Source organism: Petaurus breviceps, unplaced genomic scaffold (genome assembly GCF_028583685.1).
Source record: "Petaurus breviceps papuanus isolate PSGF00001 unplaced genomic scaffold, PetGlider_PUasm1.0 138, whole genome shotgun sequence".
NCBI lineage: Eukaryota > Metazoa > Chordata > Mammalia > Diprotodontia > Petauridae > Petaurus > Petaurus breviceps.
Window position 1 is genome coordinate 24,744,617 of NW_027185694.1, and position 19,430 is coordinate 24,764,046.

Consider the following 19,430-nt stretch of genomic DNA (forward strand, 5'->3'; position numbering starts at 1 on the left):
AAAGGTCTCACTGAGAATTTGAGGGAAACAGGAAATGACCTATGTGACCTATACACCCACTCCAATGACCCTGCAGTCCATTCAACTTTAGTCATGGTACTTGTTAATACTTAGTTACCATGACAACCACACTTCCTACTCACAGATGTCTTCTGTTGCTTAAATTCATACAGGTGTCACTAGCCAGGCCTGAAAAAAAAAGTCCAAAGTAATGACCTTGGTTAACTTTATTGGTTTTAAATAAATATGAAAATGCTTCCCTTCAACGGAAATTAGACCTAGCAACACAGACTATTTAGGATGAATATATTCCAAATATTTAACATATATATGGCTGAAGGGCATGATAAATTACCATTTCTTGGTCTTTTATTTCCTGTGCCTGAAAATAGGTTACAGCTTGCCGGACTTCAAAATTACTTGCCAAAATTCTAATAAACCTAACAATAGTTGGAATTTAAATTTCATGCAATTACACAGTGCTTCTAGATAGCTTCAATGCCACTGAATTCAACAACAACACTTTTTTAAAAAATCTAATTTCTGGATTTTTCAGAAACTTCAGTTTGAACAGAAAACAAGCAAGGAGATTTTTCTCCTTAATACCAAAAGAAAACATACACTATACACAGTTACATTAAACTTGGGAAGCCTACATTTTTCCTTCAAAGGTCTCCTGTATCTTGAGGGGTATTTATCAATCACATGGTTTTGCAGCTGTTATGTTTAGTTCCAATGCTCACTGCATAGTGGAATAAATTCTCAAAATAACATCAAAATTAATTATTTATATATATGCACACATGTGTGTACACCAAAACTATTCTGAGGTTACAGTATACTTTAGTATACAGCATACTTATATATATATATACACAGTATATAAATATCTATATATTTAATAAATATATGTATTTATTATATATTGATAAAATAAAATTAAAATTAAAAAATAAATAAAAATACTATCATTGTCATTCCTTAACATACATTTTTTTAAAAAGTTTCAACTTACTCAAAATTATCTTTTTTTTTTGGACCCTGAATTCCCATAGCAGGAAACTAAGATCTTAATCCATTCTCAACATCATCAACCATCATGCACTTAAGTGCTATTTTGGTAAATAAGAAAAGCATGGCTTCACTTAGAAATCAACAACAATGCTATCTCACCAAAAAAAAATGCAATGAGTTTCTTGATTTGGATTGCAAAGTATCAGAGCTATTACTTAGGTCTAGAGAATAAATTGAAGGCCTAAGAGGGTTGGAGTTAGGTGGGACGACTATTAGGAAAGAAACCATTGACCAATGTTTATAAATATAAATGTAGGGCAAAATTCACAGTAGCAGAAATTTAAGTTGGTGGCAAAAGTGCAGACTATAGAGAACAACAAAACATTAATTTGCCAGCTATTCTTCTGACATAGGTAGCAACTGGTACTGCTAACAAATGTCTGAATTTGCAATTAGAGATTCTAGGTCTGAATCTTGTCTCAGCCACTGTGAATGACCTTGGGTAAATTACTTAAACTCTGTGTACTTCTCAGTTTCCTCATCTGTAAAAAGAGGGGATTATACTAGATCAGTGCTGTCAAACTCAAATAGAAACAGGAGTCATTAATTCATACATAAGGATCCCTGTGGCTGCTTATTGACTTAGTTTTTAAAATGCAATATTATTTTTGTTTGATTTTTAAAAATTTATTTTGTTAAATATTTCCCAATTACATTTTTGCATGAAATATGGTGTGTTTTAAAGACATGTTTAGCATGTACATATGGATCAAGCTTTTTTTTTTTTAAACATATGCCAGTAATTAAAAGACTGTTACAGCAGGAATAGTCATGCATCATGGGGCAAACCTAAGACATGAACCATAGCACTTGTGGAAGCCCTTTGTTGTACTCTGTTGCAAGGACCTTGATGGCGAGTTCCAGAGGCTTCCGGTGTGGCAGCCAGTGTAAGGAAGGTGACATGGTTGGATAGCTACTTGAATACTTTAGTAGTGACCTGATATCATCCCTAAATTGATTTAAATCCTGAAATATCTCTGGGTAGAAATGTATGAACCCCAAGCCATTAGTACTATCTTGTGTGTCAACATCTATTTCCAGGTGTCTCCTAACAGGTGATGCTCTAGCTGGAAATGTATATTCTGAAGAACCAGAAGCAATAATTGATACCTTCTCAGATTAATTAATATGGCTACAGTCACTAATACTGGGCAAAGGAAAGGGAATTGTTTTATAAATCGTGCTTCTCTTGATCATTAATAGACTGGTTGTCTCTTGGTAAAACCAGCTCCCTTATCCTGGCCTGAAATCTTCATAAACTGGATGCTGATTTATAGATGCCCAAGGTACTTACTGGTTGGTCTTCCTCTTTTGGACTACAAGATGAACCACCTATTGTTCCTCTTGGTTTTCTCTTGGAAAAGCTGCTTCAGAGAAATAGACATCTGGCCTAGGAACAGGTCTGCAAACTTTTACTGCAAAGGATGCTTGACTGCTAAGACAAGGTTAGGATTCTCCCAAATATCCAGTTTACCAGGCAATCCTCTTTCCACTTAGGATTCAGGTTGTAATGCACCACTTGGGTCATATATTTCTGTTTCTGGAACTGGATGATCACACAGGCACTGCTGAAACCAAAGTGTTCTTTGGCCTATAGATTCTGAGCTCAAAGGATGGTCACCTGTACATGAGCTGGGTACCATTCTTTTTTTCTTGACTGCCCTGAGATGACGTAAAGTCACTAGTGGTTCCACTTAGAGCACAGACCTTTTTCCCCTTCAGAGAGGGATCCTCTGAAGTTCTAGGAGCAGAAGCTTTCAAAAGGGAGACCAGTGTGGTAAAATGAGAGAATGGTACCTTTTGCCAAGAGTAGTTGGCAAACTCAAAGGAGCTGAGGGTAACAGATTCCTTCTTGCTGGGAAGCTTCCCTTTTCTGGAAGTAGAGACCCTGGAAACAAGGTCCTCCTTTGATATGAAAAGGAAGAGACACTTATTTTCTCTCAGTGTGGTAAGCGCACATGGGAAAGCACTCTGAAGAAGATTGTCCTTGTATGAAAGCAAAGGCCCCCTTGAGGGGACTCCTCTTATAAGAAAGCAAAGATCCCCAGCAGGGATTCCTCTTGTGAGCAAACAGAGACTCCCAGGTGACTCTCCTTGTACGTAGGCAGGGACCTCCAGGGGATTCCTCTTGGGTAGAAAGACTGATATACACCTTGTGGAGAAGCAAAGACCCTTCCCCCCACACACTCTCTTTCCCAGGGGTTCCACTTGTGAGAAAATAGAGACCCCCAAGAGTTCCCCTGAAGGGGAAGCATACGTCCCCATACCCTTGAGAGGATGCAGGGATTCTCCCCCAGGTGTTGCCCTTTGGGGAAGCAGAGACTCCCTCCAGGGAACTTCTCTTGTATGAAAGTAGCAATGTTATGTGCCCCACCCCCCTCTTGCAGATGGAAAAGGGACCAGGCAGAGGATTGATCCCTTCCAGGATGGAGGTTGGTGGTAGGGTTCAAGCACTGAAGTTGTTAATCTTTGTGGTGATCACTGCTTGTCCAATTCCACTTGCTCTCATGCTGGCAGCACTTTCTCTGCCAGCGGCAGAGGCTGGAGCTCTTGCTCCTCTTCCCCACTGCATTTTAATCTGGTTTGTGTGTTTGACACCTCTGGACTAGATAATCTCTAAGTTCCCTTCCGGTTTTAAAGCTATAAAACCATTACTTACTTAATAGACTATGCAGATAACAAGTATGGAGGGCAGATGCAACTTTTACTATTACAAGTGTGAAATAAATATTTCACACTCACATAACATTTTAACTTCAAGAAATTTCCAAATGTTTCCAGAGTTTCAAAGTTGTATCTTGCTGACCCAGAATCCTTCACCTCTGGAGTAAAAGGTAAACATTCAGCAAGGTCAGAGTTGCCATGGATCATAGACTAAGAACTAAAGGAACCTCAGAAATCATAGTCCAATGGCTTCAATTTACAGATGAGAAAACTGAGTCCCAAGAAGGTAAAGTTACCCAAGATTACACAGGTAGTATTCATCAAAGGTAGGATTTAAACACAGGGTGATTTTTGAAAAAAAAAAAAAAACTGTTCCATAAGTATTGAAATGTTTTTTGGCTGATGGAAAGGGTAGATGCAAAAGTTTAAACTCTACCCCCAAATCAGATGAAATTTTAGGTTAAGGCTCTACAAGCCAAATAAAGTTTTCCTAATGATTTGAAAAACTATGGTAGTATGAGTGAAAGAATATTAGATTTGAGGGCTCAGAGACTTTGTTCCAGTCCCAGGTCCCTCACTTCTTACTCCCTTATTAATTTGAAAAAGTCATTGAATTTCTCCTAGTTGCACTTTTTCCAAATATAAAATGAAGCTAATAATATCTGTCCTATCTGTCTCCCAGAGTTGAAACAAAGATCAAATGGGACAACACAAAGTTTTGCAGCTTTAAAGCCCAAGCTATCATCAACAACAACGATAATAGCTAGCATTTATAAAAGCATTTATGGTTTGCAAAGTACTATACAAATATCATCTAACTTTTTCCCAGAGCCACTTTGGAAGGTAGGTGCTATTATTATTATTATTATCTCCATTTTATAGATAAGAAAACTGAGGAAGAAAGAGGTTAAGTGACTTCACAGGGTCACACAACTGATAAGTATCTGAAGCTGGATCTGAACTCAGGTCTGGAGGCTGGATTTGATTACAGGTTCAGTCTTCTACCCACTTGCCAATTCAACAGGCATATTTATAAAGTAACAACTTTGTACAAAGGTACTGTACTAGACACTGGAGGATGGGGAAGGGAAGGAGAAGCATTGATCTACGATCTTATCCAGCAGGCAAATCTCCATAAGGAAACAAACTGGTATATAGTATAGACTGGTACAAGATTCACAATTTATAATCTAAGAAAGTTGTCCAGCATCACAAAGAAGTGAAGTGATTTGTTCAAGGTCACAGAGACAATATGCCTTGAATGTAGAACTTGAATCTAAGTCTTCCTGATAGAGACAAGCTTTCTGTAAAAAATTATTTAATTTTATTACTTATCTCTTTATGTATATGTGGTTTTTGAAAGTTATTAACTGCCAAGTAATATTCTAAATTTGTAAAACACATTCATGATCACTGATTTTACAGTCTTCAACTTGGATCTATTGAATGGAACTTTGCTGTATGTTCAAAAAAATGTACATCTTCAAACTGTCTCAAAAAAAAGAAAGAAATTTGGCTTCAATTTTCAGTGTGAAAAATCTTGTTATATCAATTAAAATAAGAATATAAACAAATTCCTGGAAATTATGAGTTTTCAGGTTATGAAGAATCCCTCGCTTCATCTTAGCACAATATATTTATCTAAAATCAACTCAAAATTCTATAATTAGACTCTTGAAAATGAGTATGTAAGAATAAGCATTTGCCTCTGTTTTCTCAAAGCAGGCAAAAACTGTAAGATATTCAAATTTTAAATTGAATATCCTTATCAATCATATCATAATATGGATGGATTATCTAAAACCAAAATGTATACAAATGCAAGGGGGAGAAGAAGAAAAATAATTTGGAAAACAAGGAAATTAATCCTTTCTAGTCATGGGAGAGCACACAGTGTATTTGTTTTGCTAAGGTGACCCCACACACATATTCTTACTGAAAGTTTTGAGCCCTGCCTCTTCAACCCTGCACCACTCATGCCATACTTGCTTTCATGCTACTGAAGGGTAGATGGAACCACAGCTAATGAACAAGCCAAGAGAATGGGTTGAGGCCTTGGTGAACCTCAATGAGCACACTTTTAAGCTATAATTGATCCAATATGATATGGTCTGTTAGAGTAACCTTGGCTGTTGTCCTTCATTCTCAAAGAGGACCAAAATTACATCACTATGTTAGTGTCAAGTTTCAACGTGTCTGACTGTGCTTAATCAGACAAACACAAGCTCGGCCCAAATATTCCGCATGAACATTTGGGGTGGATACTCCAAATTTGCACATTCTGTGTTTCCTTTGAGCTGTCTCAGTTCTGCTTTGCTCATAGAGCACAGCACCTTCTCTGATATGGGCATGCCATGCTGGGTGGTCCTGTGCTATTATCTCCCATGTGACACAATCAATTCCAAAGTTCTTAAAGAGAGACCTTGAGAGGATCTTTCTATCATTTCTTCTGACCACCATATGAACGCTTGCCCTGTGTGAGTTCTCCATAAAATAGTCTTTTTGACATGCATACACTTTGCATTCAAACAACATGACCAGTTCATTGGAGTTGCTCTCTCTAAAACAGAATTTGAATACTTGGCAGTTTAGTTCCAGTAAGGACCTCAGTGTCTGGTACCTTATCCTGTCAGGTGATCTTCAGAATCTTCCTAAGACAATTCAAATGAAAGGAATTCACTGCTGGTATACTGTCCAGGTTTCACAGGCATACAACAATGAGGTCAGCACAAGGGCTCTGCAGACCTTCCATTTGAAAGTCTAATACCTCTTCTCTCCTATACTTTTCTTTGGAACCTCCCAAACACTAAGCTAGTTCTGGCAATGCATGTATCAACCTTGTTTTCAATGTGTGCATCCCTGGAACTTATCCACAGCATTCAAAACTTTTCCATTCACTGTAACCAATGGTTCCATGTATGAATGATGTAGCAGTGGCTGATGGAACACCTGTGTTTTCTTGGTGTTAATTGTAAAGAGAAGAGACAGACAGCATGTAAGAGTGACAAAGGTAATGTGTGGTTCAGAGTGCTGGACTGATCACAGACTTATCCTCTCAAAGCTAAATATTCACATTGAAACAAAGTGGCATCCCCAAGGCAAAATAACTACCAGAAGGATTAATATCAACAAATTAGAGCTCTTCTCTGAGCAGGAACAGCTTGTTGCTAATTTGGAGGCAAAGTTGAGCCAACATACAGCTGGTAACAGTGGAGCAGAAAAGGAGTTGGGGAGCTTTCAGAGATTTGGTGTATAGCAGTGCATTTGCTCAAAAAGGCTAGAACAGTCATAAACACTAAGACTGGTTTGACGAAAATGATGGGAAAACTCAGAAGCTGCTAAATGAAAAACGAGAACTCCACAGGGTTTACCAGCAGGTTAGTTCATCTGTCACTAAGGAGGAAGAATTTAATGCCATCAAAAGTAAAGTACATGGGGCGGCCAGGTAGCAAAGCTAGTAAGAGCACCAGGCCCAGTGTCAGGATGACCTGGGGATCGAATCTGGGCTCAGACACTTAGCACCCACACAGAAACACCTGGCCATGTAACCTCGAGCAAGTTACTTAACCCCAATTGCTTAAAAAAAACCAAAAAGTAAAGTACAACGAAAGTTAGAGAGATGCAGATTTCTTGGCTCAACAAGAAGGCAGATAAAATTCAGTTTTATGTTGACAATAATGATCCAAAGTGCTTTTATGATGCCCTGAAGACTATTTATGGCCCAAAGACGTATGGTATATCAACTACTCAGTGCTGATGGAGCCACACTGATTAGTGATAAGGATATGGTCCTAGAGAGATGAGTTGAAAACTTCTATAGTGTTTTCAACAGACCATAATCAATCAATGCTGAGACCACTGACCATTCACCTCAGATTGAAGTCAATTCCTCCCTAGCTGAAGTTTCAATGAAAGAAGAGGTTTTGAATGCTATTAGGCTCCTTTTGTGTGGCACTGCCACATATTCAATTTTTTTTCTTGTTACTCATATTTTATCCATGAGTTGAAGGTTTTGGAATTTGGCTATAATATTCCTGTGAGTTTTCCTCATAGGATCAAGTGGTGATCAGTGGATTTTTTCTATTTCTACTTTCGCCTCTTGTTATAATGCTTCAGGACAATTTTTAAAAAATTATTTCTTGTATTATTGTATCAAAATTATGTTTTTGATCATAGTTTCCAGGTGGTCCAATTATTCTTATATTTTCTCTTCTTGATCTGTTCTTCAGATCAATTGTTTTACTATCATATTTTCTTCTATTTTTTCATTTTTTATATTTTGTTTTATTATCTCTTAATCTATTATAACTTCGATGGCTTCCCCTTGACCAATTCTGATTTTCAAGGAGTTGTTCTCTTCCTTAAGATTCTGAATCTATTTTTCTAATTGGTTGAGTTTCTTTTCCTAATTTTCTTGTTTTTCTTGGATTTTTTTTTTTAGTTTTTTCCTCAGTTTGTCTCATTTGATTTTTAAAGTCTTTTTAAAGTTCTTCTATGAATTCTTTTTAGGCAGGTGACCATTTGACATTACTCTCTAGGGTAGGAGAGAGTGTCTTTGCTTCACTATCTTCCTCTGAAGATGAATCTCAGTCTTTTCTATTTCCATAGTAACTCTCTATGGTTGGATTCTTTCTCCTTTTCCTGTGCATTTTTTTTTTTATTTGTTGTAACCTCTAGCCCAGGGTTATGGGGATGGTGCCTTTGGCCTCAGATCTTTCTTCAGTTCTCCCCTCTGGCCTGGAACTGAAACCAAGACCTCTAGGCTCCTGTAAGTCCCCACACCCAGCAGTATTCCCACCCCACTGCTTCTGCACTCACTGGATATATATTGGTTCCTTCTTGTTCCAGTCACTTATATCAGCACAGCTGGGTCTGGCATTCCTTTGTCAGTAGAGATTCCCTCCATGTTCCATGGCTCAGAATGCCAAACTCCCCTTACTGTCCCAGGGATAAAAGTTCCTATGACTGGGACGGAAGAAGCCTCTCAACCCAGTTAACCCCAGCACTTACCTCTGGTTTTTTAATTGGACCTATCCTAGGGGAGTTAAGTCTTTACAGCGACCAAACCTCATCCTCAAATTTTTCTTCAGATTTTCTTATATTATCCCAGGAAGACCGTTGTTCTGCCCCTACTCTTATTTAATATTACTGCTCTGTGTTTGTCCTGAGGCATTATTTTATCTCTTTTGTGGGGGGAAATCTGGAGAGATTGGAATTTTCTGACCTATACCACCATCTTCCCAGAATCCTCTCCCCACTCCAGTATCTTTGCTAAGAAAACCCCAAATGGGGTTACAAAGAGTCTGACAGGACTGAATGGACTGAACAATAACAATAGCCTGTTAGTGAGTCTGTCAGCCTTGAGTCTTTCCCCACCCCAGTCCATCCTCCATTCAGCTGTCAAAGTGAATTCTATAATGTGCAGATTTGACCATATTAGCCCCACTCGATAAACTCCAGGGAATCCCTATTACCTCCGATATGAAATATAAAGTCCACTGGCATTTAATGCCTTTCATCTGATCCCTTCCAACCTTTCCAGGCTCCATACACTTCTGCCCTGCCACTCTCCCCCTCTTACTCTATAATCTAGTGACATTGGCCTACTTGCTGTTCTTCATGCAAAACATACCATTTCCTGACTGTGCCTTTTCACTAGCTATCCAGCAAGCCAGAAATTTTCTTTCCTTACCTCCCACTCCTATCTTCCTTCAAGATTCAGCTCAAATTCAGTTCTCTGCAAGGGGCCTTTTTTGGTCCCCATTGCCAGCCTCTCCCTATCCCCAAGCATCTTCCCTCAAGAATTAACCTTCTAGGGGTGGCTAGGTGTTGCAGCTAATAGAACACAGGCCCTGGAGTCAGGAGGACCTTGGTTCAAATCCAGCCTCAGACACTTAACACTTACTAGCTGTGTAACCTTGGACAAGTCACTTAACCCCAATTGCCCTGCCCTCCCCCCTCCAAAAAAAGGAAAAAAAAATTTAACCTTCCATCTGCTCTGTACCAATCTTATACGTACATAGTTCCTTGTTTGCTGTCTTTCCCATTAGAATGGGGGTTTCTTGAGGGCAGGTACTACTTTTGCCTTTCTTTGTATCATCACAAAGTCTACAGCACAGGACTTGGTCCAGACTAAGAGCTTAATAAATGCTTGGGGATTCAATCGTTACCACCAGTTTTATTTACTCGTGTTTTATATTCCCTGTTCTAAATTCCCCATTGTAAAGCTACTCCAGTATCTCTGACAAGAAAATCCCAAATGGGGTAACAAAGAGTCTCACATGACTGAAACAACTGAAGTACATTCTAAATTTTGTAGATAAAAAGAATATTCTATCTTCTTTACTTCAAAAATAAAGGCAACATAGTATAAGAGAAAGAAAATTGGACACAAAGTCACCAAACCTGGCTTTAAGTCAAGTTTCTGTCATTCACTAGCCCTGTGAACTTGAGTAAGTCACATCACTTCCCCAAGGCTGTTTCATTAAAAATGAAAATTATTTTACTTGTTCTTTCTACTTCACATGGTTATTTTTAAAGCACTGCTTCATAAATTTTGAGGCATAATGCAAATGGGAACTGTTACTACTCAGAAACCCATCAGGTTGCCATAAAGAAAGCCCTTTGTAAATTGTAAAGCAATTTATAAATCTGAGTTATTTTTCACTAGTTTGTGGTACATGAGTGATACTACTCCTTCCATTTCCATGCATCAATGAGCCTGTATAGAAAATAATTCCCTTCCCTGATTTAGCTGTTTTCTGAATGGCACAGAAAATTAACTCAAAATGTATTGTCTAAGAGATGAAAATCTAAGGATAAATCTGTTGAAATAACAAATTCAAATATTAGGATTACTTACACTTGTTTCTGTTTTCTTTTTTTTTTTTTAAGCAATAGGGGTTAAGTAACTTGCTCAAGGTTACACGGCCAGTTATTTCTGGGTGTGGTGCTGAGTATCTGAGCCCAGATTTGATCCAGGTCATCCCGACACTGGAGCCAGTGCTCTTACTCGCTGAGCCACCTGGCCGCCCCTAAGCAATTGGGGTTAAGTAACTTGCTCAAGGTTACATGGCCAGGTGTTTCTGGGTGGGTGCTAAGTGTCTGAGCCCGGGATTCAATCTCCAGGTCTTCTCAACACTGGAGCCGGTGCTCTTACTCACTGTGCTACCTGGCCGCCCCAACTTGTTTCTGTTTTCAAATCCAAAGGCAGCAGTAGAATCAGGAATGAATGAATGAATGGGTGAATGAATGACTATTATGTTCTTATTATTTGTATATAATAAGAGATACAAATAGATGAACAGAGACAAACATAAAAGTAGAAACAGTCCTTGGTCTCAAGGAATTCACATTCCAATGGGACAGATAACACATGGAGGTGATTTTAGCAGCAAATCAAGATGGAAGACACTATGATCTTTAGGTTACAGTATAAAAGCAGATGGTACTGAATCTACTTTAATGTCATTTCTAATAACAAAACCATATCCATTTCTGATGTTGTACTATTGGACTTCCAAGGACTTTGGTAGGATGAATTTTCTTTTCCCAGTCTTCATTAGCCATAGCTACTGAGTCAGCAGGGGCTGTAGCCCCTGCAGAAACAATTGCTAGGTCACATTTTCATTGGTGTTGCTTCCCTGGATAATGACTCGGTGAACTGGGATGGAAGCAGGGCAAGAAATCCAGGGGTATTAGCATTACCGGGTTCTTGGGCTTATTTGATCATCTATGGCAGTTGGTCAGTAGTTAGTGGTGATGATGTTGAGGACATTAAAATGAACCCCTTCTCCAAAGGGATTGATTTCCTCAGTGATGGCTATAGGGACCAGCCTATAAGCAAGGCCAGTAGTATAGGAGATATGCTACTATTCCTATTAGGATCTACTTGGAGGTTGTGGTCCAGGTGGTGGCAGTGGATTAACTTGCCTGGTACATGATATCTCCTGTATCTCCCTCAGGATGCCCCAGGAAGACCAGGACACAAGCCTTACCTAGGATACTTATTAGCTGTGGGACCCAGAGCAACTCACTTATCAGTACCTTAGATCAATCTACTATAACAATGGTGTCAAACTCAAATAGAAAGGGATCCCTGTAGAAGGTATAGTGACTTAGAAAATGACAAATTAACATTAACTATGTAGCACTATACATTTATTTAGTTAAACATTTCTCAATTATATTTCAGCTTGTTTCAGACTGGATGGGTGAGGGAGGCTGCAAGCTGGCCACCCCTGTACTGTATCACAGAGAGTTTGAAATCTGAATTGGAAGAGGGAAGTCAATGTTCTTCATTCTGAGAAAATCAGAGATCTTTCACATATAAGAAAATCAGTCAATCAACCAACACATAAAATTCAGCAACTACTACAAGCCAGGCATTCTGCTAAGCCTGAAGATACAAGGAAAGAAGTAGAGTTTAAAAGTATATATACAGACATACACAAAACTTGTACAAAAGAGAGACGAGGTGACCTTGTACCATTTCCACTTTCTATCTGCTTGGTTTGAACTTCACAAGACAGGAAGCTCCTTGGTGTCTGTCCTCCATTCTACCTTCCAGCTTTCTTTTGTGTGTTGTCTTCCCCAATTAGATGGTAAACTCCTTGAGGTCAGGGATTATCTTCCTTTTTTGTATTTAGAGTTCAGTGCTCGACCCATAGTAGCCACTTAATAAGTGTTTATCAAATTGAAGTGAACTGAACTGAACCTGGTGGGAAAAAGTAAAGCCCTTGCAGAATGGGGTAAGGAGAAAGGAAACAAAAATTATTTCATACAGAAAGTTACATGAGATGAGCCTGAAGGAAACCAGTGATTCCAGGAGGTAGAAGTGGAAGGTGTATGTTCCAAGCATGGGGGACAGGAAATGAAAGCAAAGAAAGAGGAAACAGAGTATTATGTGTGAGGAATACCATGAAGGCCAGCTAGGCTGCACGATAAGATGCATGGAGGGGAATAATGTCTATGAAGCTGGAAAGGTAAGACAGGTTCAAATCAAGAAGAGTTTTTAATATCAAATAGTAGGATTTATAATTGTTCCTAGAGGTAGTGTAGAGCTACCAATGTTGTGGGGTTTTTTTTTTCTTTTTGTGAGGGAGGAAGGGAGAAGAAAGGCTGACATCAAATTTGTGCCTTTGTAAAATCATTTAGTGTGTGTGGAAAATAAATTGATGAGAAATACTTGACACAAGAGATCAATGAGGAGTCTATCAAAGTAATCTAAGAAATGGGTAATGAAGGTATGAATAAGGGTGGGCGATTATTTGATTGAGATAGGGATATATACATATATATATATATATATATATAGGTAAGAGATCCAGCTGAAGGGAGAAAAGACAAGATCTGACAACTGACTGGACATGTGGGGTGAGGGAAGGTGAGGACTTGAAGATGACACCAAGGTTGAGAACCTAGATAACTAGAAGGATGACAGTATCCTTGAAAGAAATGAGGAAGTTTGGACTAGGGTTGGATGGGGCGGGGGGGGGGGTGGATATTTGTGAGTTCTATTTTGTATATGCTGAGTTCAAGTTCAAAATGTCCGAAAGCAAGTTGATGATATGAGACTGGATCTTGAAAGGGAACTTTAGGAGATAGATAGATAGATAGATAGATAGATAGATAGATAGATAGATAGATAGATAGATAGATAGATAGATAGATAGACAGACAGAGATATAGATCTTGAAGTTGTCAGAAAAGGGATATTAATTAAACCCATGGGAGTTGATGAGGTCAAATGTCAGAGTAAAGAGAAGGAAGAGAGCCCAGTTACAGGTATTAGGCATACTTACAGTTAAGGGCTATGACATGGATGATAATCCAATAAAGGAGTCTGAGAAAGATCAGTAAAACAGGTAGAAAAAGAATCGATGAGGGTAATGTCCCAAAACCCCAAAGAGGATGATAGAGAATCCAGGAGAAGAGGTCAAGTGTCAAATACTGCAAAGAAATCAAGAAGAAGGAATGAGAAGAGGTCATCAGATTTAGCAATTAAGAGATCACGGCTAACTTTGGAAAGATAAGTTTCAGGTGAACGATGAAGCTGGAGGCTAGACTACAAGAGGTTGAGAAGACTGCAAATAAAACAGTAGAGGCAACATGTGGTGAATGTACACCAGTCCTCTACAGCTGCTGTAACTAAACCAGATTAAAATGTAATTGGAAAATATTTAGCAAAATAAAGAAAAATGAAAGAGAATATACACAAATAATGTTAATGATTTCTTGTTCTCTATGTCAACAAGCAGATTTCAGGGATCCTTACATAAGATTTAATGGCCCATTTCTATCTGATTTTGTCACCCTTGCTCTAAATTAAGGGAACTAAAAAAATCTTGGGAGTTTATTGTAATCAGCATAAAATTATCAATAACTCAAAAGAATGGTGGTTCTTTTTATCCATCTGAATTATTTGTTCAATAGTTTTTATCCAAGAACAGTACAAGGTAAATGTTACTCTCAGATGGTAGCTACTTTCGGGGGAGTTGATTATAGGACGGGACCTCTAATAGACAATAAATCAAGCATAAAAGATTATAAAGTTGAGGTCTTTGGTACAGAAGCACCATCTGAGCACGAATCTTTGGTCAACTGTCAATATGCCTATACAGTAGTCAAGAAGGGGCCTCCACTTTGAAATCACCAGTTTCCACAAAGTACAACTTCCACATACTGTTACCAACTTCTATAAAATTACTTTTCATATGAATGGCAGCAATTGACCTGACTATTATAATCCCATTTATCTCAGTAAAATCAGAGGTAGTTTTTGGTCTTTCTCTGAAGATACATCAGTCTGCTGACAAAAACCTTGAAAGGAAAAGAAGTACCATATGTCTCAAGGTGATAGACAAGAATAAATTTTAGATGCCAAGTCTTTTCTCTTTATTCTTTAACAAGAATTATTTTGCTTTGGAGATCAACACTTTGCCTCTTAAGCATCATGATCAAACATAAAAAGAAAAATTATTAAAAACTTTAATGCTTTGGATAAGCCACCTAATAGGAGCCATCACACCAGAACAACTGATTTGCCTATTTAAAAAAATACATCATGTCAGAGAGGTTGAGACATATGCCCTAAGCTGAGTTAGTTCAGTACATTCAATTATGATTCTTTGTTATCTGGAAGCTTTTTGAATGAATCTACAACTGTAGCTACAGCGAAATCCTCACAATAAATTTATGAGCTTGAAAAAAAAAAGGAAAAAGCCAGTAAGACTGCTCTTGCGTCACTAATATTCTAAGACTTCCTATATGCTAGATACTAGATCAGCAACAGTTTTCCTGGTGTCCCACCCCTAAAAAAATGAGAAGGGAAGGATACTCAATAAATAACAAACTGAGTAAGTGCACTTTAGAATGGAAGTTTTTTGAGGGAAGGGACTGTTACTCTCACTCACCCGCTATATCCAATCTGTTGTTAGTCTGTGACATCTATACTCCTGACTCACTTTGGTACAGGCCTACATCACCTCACACCGAGAAGACTGCCATAGCTTACCAGTTGGTACCCACTCTTCAGATCTCTCCCCATTCTATTTTCCACTCAGCTGCCAAAGTGCAAGTTTGACTATATCACCTCCCCTAATCAATAAACTCCAGTGGTTCCCTGTTGCTGTCAATGTCAGATATAAACACTGCTGGCATTTAATGTTCTTTGCAATCTGGCATCTTCTCACCTTGTCAGTCTTCTTACATTCACTCCCCCACTACATACCGTACAGTCTAGCAACACTGGGCTACCACTGGCATTTTCACCAACGGTCTCCCATGCCTGGAATATCTTCCCTCTTCACCTTCACCTTCTGTCCTTCAAAACTCAGGCCAAATCCCTTCCCCAGGATTCTCTGTCCAGTCTCCCCACGCCCACAAGGCTAGTGCCATCTTTCTGAAATTACCTTCCAATTATATTACATGTATTGTGCACATACATAGCATTTGCATGTTGTTTCCCCCCACTGTACCATTAGAATTTGATCTCCTTGAGGGAAGGGACCTTGATTTTTGCCTTTTAATATCTCTACCACTTAGCACAATGCTGGGCAGTAAATAAACTCTTAATAAAACCTTGGTAACTAACTTGGTAACTTTAGATCTATAACTGGTCACTGAAGTAATGATGAAAAATATGGAAATAATGTTGGGAGGAGATGTGGGAAGCCATGAAACCTATTAGGCAGTTATGAAATAGTCCAGCTATTCTGGATTTAAATTTACAATTATGTAAAGAAAAGTCACTAAGCTATCCAAATCCTTTGCCCAGTAATTCCACTAATGGGTATAAATCTCAAGTAAGTCAAGGACAGAAACAAAGGTCTGCTAGGTAGGTAGGTGGGCAGTTAGATACACATAAAGATATCAAAATATTAATAGTATTACTGTTAGTAGCAAAGCACTAAAAACCAAGTGTGTACCTATCGATTGCAAATGGCTAAAAAAATAACTATGGTATACAAATCTGATGGAATGTTTTTATGTAATAACACGAGGAATATGAGGAATTCAGAAAACCATGGGAACATTCACATAAATCAATGAAAAATAAGACAAATAGAACCAAGGGAATAACACACAAAGAACATTAAAAAGAAGTTTAACTCTGAATGACGAATAAACTATTAAAGATCCTAGAGAGAAGAGAATGAAGCATATTACCTCTTTCATGGTGGAAGGAGATGGGAGAATCCTGGGACAGAGTATTACATACATCATTAGACACAATGTCTTTACCTAATATTTTCTTAACTATTTTTCTTTGTCACTAGGGGAGGTTTAATCTGGAGTATGGTGGGAAATGACTATTATATAAAAACAAAAGTCACCAATAAAAATTCTTAGAGGAGAGCAAAAACAAAACAAAGATCCAGCAATAACCCTGAACCTAGACACGATCCAAGTAAGAGCATGCCAAAAGACAGGATACATTTACAGTTGCAAATACAGGCACAAAAACAAGCGTTATGTTAGATCAATTTCCAAAAGACAGATACAAAAAATTATAGATGGCCTAAAGACCACAAAGGCACAGAAATGAAGGAACCTCTTCCAGTCTTCTGTAGGGTATGTGGGTTTGCTTTCCTATCTAAGGCACTAGCTAATCATGTGCTATAAAATGCAAACTAGCCTCCTTGCTTAAAGTCATGGAAGGACTTGAGACCCTATGTACTGGTTTGTTAGAAGTACAAAGCTATATGAGAAAAGAGGAAAGGGAGCCAGAAAGAAAAAGAATTTTTTTTAAACAAAAGAACTAAAAACAAGTGTTGGAGAGTAGGAGAATATTGCATGAAGATAGTGAATTGCTAGGTGCACAAAAGATGTGTAGTCTTCCCACTAAGGATGAATCTAGAACTCCTGAAGTTGTAGCCTGGCAAGCCAGCAAACCAACAAGCATTGATTAAACACTTTCCCTATGTGCTTAATACTGTGTACTAAGCATATGGGATAAAAAGAGTGAAAATATGAATATCTGATCCCTACCTTCAAGCAATTTATACACACACACACACACACAGTGTAAATGGAAAGTAACCTCAGAAGGAAGACCCTACCTGGGCTGAGATAGAGTGTTACCTGGAAAGGCTTCTTACAAAGCTTTGAAGGTGGGATTTAAGATAAACCTTGAAGGAAGTCAGGGAAGACAAGGAGGCAGAAGTCAGAAGGGAGAACATTCCAGACATGGAGGAAAGTCATGACAAAGGCATGGAGTCAGAAATGAAATGCCCTGTATGATAAGAAGGCTAGTGCCACTGTATCACAGAATATGCAAAAGGGAATAAAGTATAAAAAGGTTGGAAAGGTCAGAAGGGGACAGGTTATCAGGGACTTTGAAAGTCTAACAGAGACCTGGAAGTAATAAAGAACCACTGGATTTTATGGAATAGGAGAAGTGACATGGTCAGACTTGTACTTTAGGAAAATTCCTTTGGCAGCTGAATGGAAAATGGATCAGAGTGGAGAGAGATTTAAGGCAGAAAGGTCAAACTGTAAGCCACTGCAATAGTCAAAACATGAGGTGCTAAGGCCTACATCCAGAATGGCAATTGTATGAGTGAAGAGAAGTACAGGGGAAATGTAATGAAGATAGAAATGACGAGACGGCAACAGATTGGAAAAATGGGCTAAGTGTAAATGAGGAATCATCAAGGGAGAGGGATACATAGAAATTCCTGGTGTTTCTCTAACTAGGATTATAGAAGTAGTCCCATATATCCCTGAAATGGCTAACTGGGAGGTGTGTACTCCTGGAGTATATAATCAAGAACTGACAAAGAACCTGTGAAGTAAGTTTAACCTCTTGGTCACTATCTAAAAGTGGGTATGTGTGTTGATTGTTTTGGCAAAGAAATCTAGAATGTATTTTGATTAAAGTCATAGGTAGGCAACTAAAGGGCATGGGAATCTAAGCAGTCCTTTCATTTCATCTACTAGATCTTAAAGACTGTGGTTTTAGGAAGAAAAAGGGAGATGCTGAAAGTGAACAACAAGTGATTACAGGAAAGGTATTAATGAATATCTTCAGCCTTGACCTCTCTCCTAAGAACCAGTCCTATATTTCCAGTTGATGGGGTGATGAGACCCGGACTCCTAAAAGGAAAAGACCATGTCATTGAAAGAAACCCAGTCCCTGAATTTTCCCCACATATTTCTGCAGCCCAGATCACTGACTTCTCACCCAAGGCATCTGGCCTATCCCAGGCTACCTAGATACTTGACAGTCCTTTCACAGTCCTTTGACCCACCCCAAACCACTTAACTCCTTTCACTGTGTCATACATGACCCACCTCAGGCTATTTGTCACTCCTTAATCCCATCCAGATTTTTTCATTGTCCTTTTTTTGTATATAAGCATTGGTTTTACCCCCAAGAAAGTGCAGATTCACTAGGAATCTCTTGCACTATTGGCATTACAATAAACCTTGCTACTTTGACTGAAAGAAGGCTTGAGTACATGAATAGAGATGATGCCCTGGACCCTTATATTTCAGGGTTCCCAGCCACCTGCTATCTTCTGCTGTGCAGGTTAATATCAACCCCTCCATCTCAAAATGTCCAAAACAAGTCTCACATTCCTTCCACTGTCTCTCCTACTAACTTCCCTAATCCCTCAAGTTTGAAAACCCTTTGTTACCTCCTACATCTAATCAGCTGTCATTTCCATTTCCTCAAATATTTCTCATACTTATCCCTTTCCATTTTTGTAGTCACTATTTAGTTTGGGTATTCTTAGATTTTTTACCTAGAATATGAGAACAGTCTTTTTACTAGTTTGCTTTCTTCCAGTGTCTACCCTCTACAATCCATCTTCTGTGCCCAGAATAATAAAGGTATTCCAAAAGTCTTGGTGCCAATTTAAGCTTTATGAGCCTAAGCATTAGCTTTAAAACTATACTAAGACTTTTGGGACACCCTGTATTAATACCCAGATGAGATCACTCTCCTGTTCTGCTTAGAAACATTCAATGCATCCCCACTCCCTACTGGTAATGTCCAAACTTCTGATTCTTGCATTGTTCTAGGTTTTCCATGATCTAGTTCCATCCTATTTTTCCACAGCCTTATCTGCCAGCCTTCTGTAGCCATGATAGGCTACATAATATTCTTTGAACAAGTCATGCACTTTTCCTCCTTTATCCAAGCTACTCACTTTAGTAGTGTCCCCCACCACACACACACACAC

The 19,430-nt window shown here is 38.6% G+C and overlaps 1 protein-coding gene and 1 pseudogene across 2 annotated transcripts in view; both read right to left on the minus strand.

Moving 5' to 3' along the window:
* The window catches only part of LOC138177415 (lipase maturation factor 1-like), a 618,163-nt gene that overhangs the window by 24,127 nt on the left and 574,606 nt on the right, over positions 1-19,430 (minus strand). The window lies entirely within an intron of this gene.
* On the minus strand, positions 1,864-15,186 carry LOC138144259 (uncharacterized; annotated as a pseudogene).